Raw genomic sequence first — 8,939 nt, 5'->3', positions numbered from 1 at the left:
TATATATATATATATCCTGCTAAGTACATATAATGTTAGTTGTATGTATTTTTTTCAGGACCGGCATTTGGCACTGGACTACTAATTGATATGTTCTTCCCTGGAAAAAACCATCTCTCCTGCTTTCCGCCTTTCTTGGTAGCCTATATTTGTGTTTATGTGTGTGTTTGTGTGTGTGTTTGTGAGTGTGTGTGTGTGTGTGTGTGTGCGTGTGTATGTATAGGGTTGAGGCCTCATGAATTTTAACCCATCACATTTGACATTGTATATGTTTATACATATACATAATTTATTAATTCAAAGTCATTGTGTATAATACCATTTATAAATTTGTAATCTATTGAAATATAAAGTTAACATTAAAATATAGACTACCATTGTAAAAAAATAATGCAGAAATTGCTGTTCTTGAAACAAAGAGTTCATACAAAATATAATATATAAAAGACTTGAGTAAAAATGATATGCTTTCGCCTCACAATGGGGGGATCAAGTGGAGAAAAACAGTCACAAGATATTCTCATCTCTGATATGCCGCCTGCTGAGGTATGTATATACTCCACAGAAGCCCTCTAGACTGACATGGATGTGAGGTTCAAGTCAAATACCCCCAGGGCTCAGCGATTTTCAAGAACTTGCCTCATTTGTAATGAGTCACCTCTTCCAGGTTCTGAATATAGTCATTGGTCACCCGAGATCCATCTCAAAATTCAAAAAGTATTGATTGATTAAGCTTCCAAGCTCTGAATAAACCTTTCTAAGACTCAGGAGAACATAATTCCACCCACCTGTGTTATCCCGGCTTCAACTCCCCTCCCATAGGTGTGGGAGCAGTAAAAGATTCTCCACTCAGATCTTTCTCAGTTAATTCTCCTTCTCATGGAATGTTACAGAAAATATTACCCATTAGATGGAGACTGAAGAGGACCAGCTATAAGCAAGAAAAGACACATAAATTGTTACTCCTTGGAAACATGAAGCTAGAGAAGGGAAAATGTAATATGTCATCTGAATTCCACAATGGAACCACATGAACACCAGTACTACAAAGTGTAGAGTCTCCCCACATCAGTCATTCAAGATGAAAATACGGTAGAATAATCAGCAACAAACTGATCAACATGAAAGCAAACCAGAGAGAACACGTCATGTATATGAAATAGTTTCAAAACTTTATCTGAAGAGGGCAGTGAGAAAGACAAGCTCATTCAACTCTTGATCAAAATGTCACATGAAACTCCAGGATTTTGTATCAATTTAATATTGGCTGAGAATGAGAAAACTATGAAGCAGAGACATCTAAATGAAAACTCATGTATATGTGAGGATTTAATTTGTATTAAAAGCAGAACTTTATATTAGTGAGGGAAGAAGTAATGAGAAGGAATGATGGCTACCAAGTTTGACCATGGGCAAAGCAGTTGGTCAGCTCCACAAGTCACACCATAGATTAAATACGTTTATGAGTTAACTTTCCACATGAGCCTTAATTGCTACAGTCAGCCATGACCTCATACATCTTTCTTCTCTGTTTTCTTTCTCTCTTCTATCAACCCTTGTTCATGCTGGAGTCTTTCCTAAATTACATACCATACAACAAGAAAAGAAAATTCTCCAAATCCAGCCAGCTTCTTGGAACTTCTACCACAGGGCTCAGCTTTTGATTGAAGAGCTGTCCACGTCCTCTGTTGTGTCTTTTCCACCCAATCACGCTTCTCCTAACAGCAGCTTCCATGACACCTCTGTGTAGACTGTGTCCATTTGAACAGATACAGCAACAGAGAATCTATGCCCAAAGGGTCTTTGGAATTAGATGCCCTAATAAGAGTTGCACGATTAAGCAGTAAGGAAAGATCTATGGTCTGTTCTGTGTTCTGTGGTGAAGCACCAAATTCTTTCAGGAGAGCACAATGTGCCAGGTGTCACTGTCCTCACATGAGACACTCAGTGGCCTGGGCTGCTTTGAGTGGCAGGTTTGGTTTGTTGTTGTTGTTGTTTTGTTTTTTGCCATGTACAAAGTCTGCCTTTGGTGATAGCAATACCCAGAGAAGAAAATGAATGGCATCAGGATATGAGCAAGTTCATATTTCTGTCACAAGCAGGAGTTCAATCTTCAAATTGACTTTATTCAGAGAAATGATGACCTAAGAAGAGTGGATGATTCCAGAATCTGCCTTTCATCTCATCTCCAGACAACACACTCCATAAGGAAAGGAAACAGAGGCAGTAGCCTTTTCAAAGCTTAATCTTGTCCCTTAGACATGGTTGGCAGCCTTGTCCCTGGACCTCATGAGGTTGATGCTTTTCCCTTCTGTCTCCTGCACTTAAATGTCCATCATTATTATCTCTGTAAATCCAGGTTTGCCCAAGGTACCACATGAGCTACAAACTAACTCAGCATAGTTTAGAAATGTGTGCATGCTGACCTGTTTACAGTGTGTCCGTGCAGACTCATCTTAACTTTGTAAGCTCCAAATGTGTCCTTATCAGGCCAAATATAAAGCAGCAATTCCAGTCCTGTCCACTGTATGACAGGAGGAAGACATTGGCTGTGCAAAGGGAAGCTGGGAGGAATTACACACTCTGAAGCATACACTCTTGAGGAGTTTCACAAGTACTTGCTTTCTAAATAACCTCTGTCCACCAGGGAAAACCTTTCCAAGAATCTGGTTGGTCTTGTTTCCCAGAAAATTCTCAGAGAAGAGCTAATGGGATAGACTATTCAGTCCAGAGGCTGCCGCTGGTCTCATACTATGATGCCGTTTCCCGACTCCACCACCTCTTCTAGTTTTCCCTTCTTTCACTGGTCTAGGTAGTTTGAACCCTCTGTTGCTGTGCTGCTCTTGGGATGTGCATGCTGTGCCTTAGTATCAAACCAGTACAGCAGCACCAAGAGGCTTCCTTGAGGATTTCCGGAGAGATACCTATATTGCAAGCTCTTCTCATTGTACAGTGGCTGTCTTGCCTCCCCCTGGGGATTGGGTTGGTTATCTCTGCTTGTACGATAGTTGCTCATTTCATGGCAGCCTCCTTTGCTTCAGGATTTGGGAGATAGAGTGGCAGTAGAGGCATTCTATGATTCAATGCTGCTATTATTAAGAAATCAAAGCTCTATTAGTCATGTACAATCTATAAGCAAGTGGCTCAGGATAGCTATAGATACAACTCAATGTGAAATCATAAGCTTTCTTAAAAGATAATTTTTGTGCATATTTTTGGTAACTCTATTGCACAACTCTCAAGGGTCACTTTTGTGGCTCACATCATCTTGTCACAGTGTCAAAAGTTGCACTCAATTGCTAGCACTTGAGGTTCTAAAACTATTGGAAGAAAACACAAATGTCTCCAACTGGGTCACTGAGAACGTGGCTGACCACTCAGCTTACTCCACTGTGGTTCCAAAGTTACTGTTATGTTATATGTGATGCCTTGGATGTTGGCACCCATTCTCAAAAAATACCCTCTGCAACTTGACATATCATTTGGGAATCTAAAAGGACAATTTTCTTTATCACTATGATTGCTATTGAGCTCTGAAGTAGGTAATAGGGCTGGTGGATCCCTAGTATTTTCATTAGTGCAAAAGTAGTATAGGCCTAGTTTTCTGGGAACCCCATTAAAAACTTGATCTTTTACTGGGAACCTAGGAAACAGAGGGTCCTTGTGAAAGTGTATTTAATTTGATATTAGGAAAACTGGCTTTGTGTGTGTGTGTGTGTGTGTGTGTGTGTGTGTGTGTGTGTGTGTGGAACAGTGAGGTCATGAACTGTAATTTTAGAAAAATAAGTATTATCTATGTTGTCTTGAAGTTTAGATGAAATCTGAGCCATCAGTAGTGATGAGAAAATCTATAAAACTTTGTTCAGGAGACAGTCTGTCAATAATAAGAGCAATATGAAAAACTGACTAAGATGTAACATAGAAGGAACAGCATGCTATTCTGTTTAAGATGGATAGAGAGTAAGAGTTCTATGGTCCAGGCACTCCATAAGCTTTATATGTCTGTTTGAGGCAGGAAAACATAAGGAACAGTTTAGTAATCTACAACTCTCCTTGATTTGGGTGACACACATCTCTGCCTTACCTAAACAAACTGCCCACACACGCATACAGAAACATACACACATCCCTTTACAATAGTATACCTTGAAGATTTGGACCCCATCTGCATCATGGTATATTTACACCTCTATCTGAACAATGGTATAATTTTTCCCACCACAACAATTAAACTTAGAGAATTCTTGTTCGAATAACATTTCCAAGGTATCTGTATATGAAGACTAGGAATAATACTCAGTAAGTCAAAATGAGTTCCACAAATAAAAATTAAAAATTGCCCATTTAGCATCTTATACACATGTGCACAAATTAAGTGAACTATGAGAACTATGAGAAGGTCTGAACACATTAAAGTAAGAGTATATAACCTAATCTATTAATCAAAACACAGAACCACCCCCATTATATCCTTTAGTGAGCTAATTCTTTGTCTTGAACTCCACAAAAAGAAGTTTCAAACAAAAATCAGAATCTCTGGCACTCTCACTCGGATGATCCATAGTCAGTCCTCACACTGTATGCCTCTCAATTCTGTATTTAAACTCTCCCCAAATAAAAATTATTTTGTTGCTAATTTTTTCAAATTTGTGTGAGCTTTTATTTTCAACTATTTGAACATGTAGCCAACAACTTGGAAACACCCAAGCCTGATCAACTACAAGTAACCTTTTTTCCTTGTTTTAAAAAAGTAGTGAAGCTTTGTGGTCCATATAATGACCACAGCCTGAAGCTAAGGGAAGATGGTTCAGAGAGTAAGGCCACTTAGAACCTCATAGTCAGTTCTATCTGTAATATCCCTCTCCTAAGAAAGACAAGAAGATGGCCAAATTTTGACAGTATTGAATGTTGTACTGCCATGCCCACTCCAGTGAAGTCTGCTTGACAGGCTGAGAGGCCTGGAAGCACTCACGAGGCAAAGAGCTTCAAGGAAACTCAGCCTCCTGGAACCTTGGCATTCTCATAACCCATATACTCAAACCCTATCCCCACATTAGTATGGTGTATGCTCTCTTTCAGTATTATAAGTGCCTTTAAAGATTGAATTTTATCATAGGTGAACCTCCACCAGTGTTCCAATGTCCTAGAAAATCCTTGAAGCCAATGAGCTTGGAATTCAGTAGGAATTCAGTGAGAAGTTTGCCTATTCAGTAACATTCAAATTTACTTCTAGTAGAGAAAATCCCTTTAGTGAAACTAATTAGGCATTACAAGGAACAGAGCTAGGGCTTGTCTGCAGAGTAATTACTGAGGACAGTAGCCAGTCTCACCCAAACAAGGGAATACACATTGGCCTGGCAAAAAGGTGGGTTTTAAATGAGAGAGTTGGGGAATCCCCCTGAAACAGGTTTTTCACTAGGCCCAAAGGAATAGCATAATCAAGCATTTACTAGGAACCCCTGGTGGTGGGTTTTAACAGTGGACTAGCTTTACACCTGGCTTCCTTCTTAAGCTGCCTGGACCCTGCCATCTTTTGATGTATACAATCCTTTTGTTTGGTGTCACTGTAACTCGGCAGAAGTGTCCTGCCTGGCTTTTCTTGTTTTTTCTTCTGTATAAAAGTTTGATGCTCTTGGGAGGCAGAGGCAGGCAGATTTTTGAGTTCAAGGCCAGCCTAGTCTACAGAGTGAGTTCCAGGACAGCCAGGACTACACAGAGAAACCCTGTCTCGAAAGAAAAAGAAAAAAAGTTTGATGCTCGATTTGAAAAATTACACTCAGATTCTACACGCTCTCTTGTGTCAGGTCTGTTTGTCAATTCACATCCGAATCCATGCCCATCTGTCTGAGGATCTGCACGGATTGAGGAGGGCCCACTGAGCCTGGTCTGTGGCATTGTACAAAAGGAAAACATATATTGATGATGAATCTATTTCTGATAAGCAAAAATCAATAAAACCTAAAGACTTAGAGGAAGAATTCTTTTTGCAGTGGAAACCAGAGATGCCTCTTCCAATCAAAGTAGAAGAAAAAAGGGAGATATGGCTAAACTGTGAAGAAGAAGTTTTAGTATTTGGGCAAATGATGTGAGCAGTAGTGGAATTAATTATTTATGATAACCATTGTAGCTATTGACTACATATCTGTGCTTGCCAGCCATATATTGAAATTATATATTCCTGGGTTGTCCCATTAGGGAACACAACTACTCCTTGTCTAATTTTATTCAGGGTAGGGAACCAGCCTGTGGGATGGCAGTGCCACTCTCAGGGTGGGTCTTCCCTCTTGTGAGGCTTTGCTGGAAAAACCCTTCAAAGATGTGTGCAGAGCTATGTTTCTATGGTAATTTTATATTGAGTTGGCAATGAAGATTATGCATCACACATATTCTACAGAAAAATACACCAACTTCGTGTTTGACTAGAAGTATATTGTATTTATTGCCAGGCATGAATGTGGTCATTCACAGGTAGCACTGCATGAATCTAATTGCAATCCACAGCACTTTAGTCTGAATTCTAGATCTCTTATGTGCATTCTCTATGTGGGTTCTGATATGGGCAGAGAGATTTCAGGGTCATATCAAACATCTACTTGCAATCCACAGCGCTTTAGTCTGAATTCTAGATCTCTTATGTGCATTCTCTATGTGGGTTCTGATATGTGCAGACAGAATTCAGGGTCATATCAAACATCTATTTGTAATCCAGTGCACTTGTTTTTAATCTGATTTCTAAGTTTCACATGTGCACTGTCCATGTGACTTCTGGAAAGCATTTTAAATGTTTACTCTCTGAATTTCAACTTTCTTAGTTCTAATACAAAAGCCTTACTGTCTAAGTGCAATATTAACAAAAAATCATTTCTGATGAATGTTACCTGCTGATATTACACCTCTGGGCTATGTTTTCATACACATTAAAGGGCTATTTCAGAACAAAATCAATTATTATGTTAAATTTAAGATGACAAAATTGTCCTGAATTATGTAAGGTCACCCAACATTATGAATTTAAAAGTTCAAACTAAAGGTTGGAGAGATGGTTCAACAGTTAAAAGCATGGATGTGTTTTGCACAGGACTAGATTTCAGCTCCCAGAACCTGAAGGTGGTTCACAGATGCCTATAACGGTTTAAGAGACCCTGACATACTCTTCTGGTCTCTGCAGACACTTACACTCATGTGCACATACTGCAGCCCTATGCTCACATGCAAACACATGATTAAAAATTAAAAATAGACATTAAAAACGTTCAAGCTACCCAGAACTGATGGATACCTAATCTTCCTGGAGGCTGAGGCAGGGGAGTCACAAACTAGGATTTTAACCCTGAATAGTCTACATTGTGAAAAGGTTTTCTGAAGAAGAGAAAGGAAAAGGGAGTTGGAGAGAGACATGGGAAGAAAGAACGTCAAAGCAGACTGTGAACGCACTAATGAGAGAGGGTGGGAGAAGAACATGTGGAGGGACTCACGGTGGGCCTCTTAGCTGCTGGTGACTTGAAGATGAGAGAAGTATCTTCTGGAAACAAGAAGAACAAATAAATTTCAGCAAAAATCTTATCAGTTGTATCAAAGACTCTGAACTTTAATACCTACAGATTTTTTATTAGATATTTTCTTCATTTACATTTCAAATGCTATCCCCAAAGCCCCCTATATCCTCCCCCTCCCTGCTCCCCAACCCACCCAGGCCTGCTTTCTGTTTTAACCAACACTTTGATGCCAGGCCACTGTGATTTTAAGGAAAGGTTCTAATCCTGCTGTGCTGGGCTTTTGATGTACTGAAAGAAAAAGACAATAAACCTGGTGTGTTTAAATGTTCTGGGGTTGTGGCTATTTGTTATATCAGTGATGGAAAACTTATACACAAATAGTACAGCAAGAACTTATTAGGGGTTCCAAGCATAAACATCACATCCATTTCATTTCCCAAATATAGCATTGACTAAGATTACCCACAAGACAAATGTAAAATTTTATGTTATTCATGATAGAATAGAATTCGATTCAGTGACTTGATGTGTAGCTGCATCTAACATTTTAATCCATAGATAAATTCATGTTTCCTGTCAGGAATAGGTAGGTCACAGACGTTTCTATAGAAGAAGAAAAGGTGGCTTAGACAAGTCATTCTTGCCAAAGACTGGAGAGATTAGGGTGACTACTTCAACTAAAAATGTGGAAAGGGCTTACCTTTCGGAGCAAAGAACCCGAAAGAGATTAAATTCCTTTTACAGAGTTTGTCAGGAGTAACAATTTGATATTTTTCAGCACCATAGAATACTGGGACACGTGCACTATAGCTTCCTGAAAATAGCCCTCCTCTTCACACTGACTTTCAGGTGCCCAGAGGTTTCCATCCAATTCCCCATTGAGGTGTACCTCTCACTAGCTCTGGATGCTCATTTGGCTGCCAGCTGCCTTCATATCCTGTTCTGTTGTCCTCTGGGATTATGCTGTTGTCTTGGAAACCTGGTGCCATATTCTCTATGCCTCTGCAGAGGAACACTTGTAAAGCACACACAGCAGTCATGGTAGGTAGATTCTTAGGAGACAGAAACATCGCAAGATTCTCTTTCCTTCCTTGCCAAACGCCTCCATGAAATTCAAATTCTCCTCCATTGAATTTGAGAATTCCAAAACTTCAGCCAGTTGGGACAACCTTTAATTGTAAGGGACAAATGAAACACAAATCAACTTTGACACCTTCAATTGTTTTTTTCTAAAGCTTGTTTATATGTCCCTTGTAGTTTAATCATGACTGTATCCAACCTGCCCCCAAACTGTTGGTGGCATAATTTTACAGTTGATAGGACGACAACAAAAAAATCTGTAGTGCTTCCTGGTGAGCATGACTTTCCTGTTCTATGCCAGAAGCAATCTGACCAAGTTTGATGTAGTGTAGACTGATGCCAGTAGTGGAGACTTTAGGCCGA

Source organism: Mus pahari, chromosome 2 (genome assembly GCF_900095145.1).
Source record: "Mus pahari chromosome 2, PAHARI_EIJ_v1.1, whole genome shotgun sequence".
NCBI classification, from domain to species: Eukaryota; Metazoa; Chordata; class Mammalia; order Rodentia; family Muridae; genus Mus; species Mus pahari.
Note: the sequence above shows the minus strand (reverse complement) of the source record.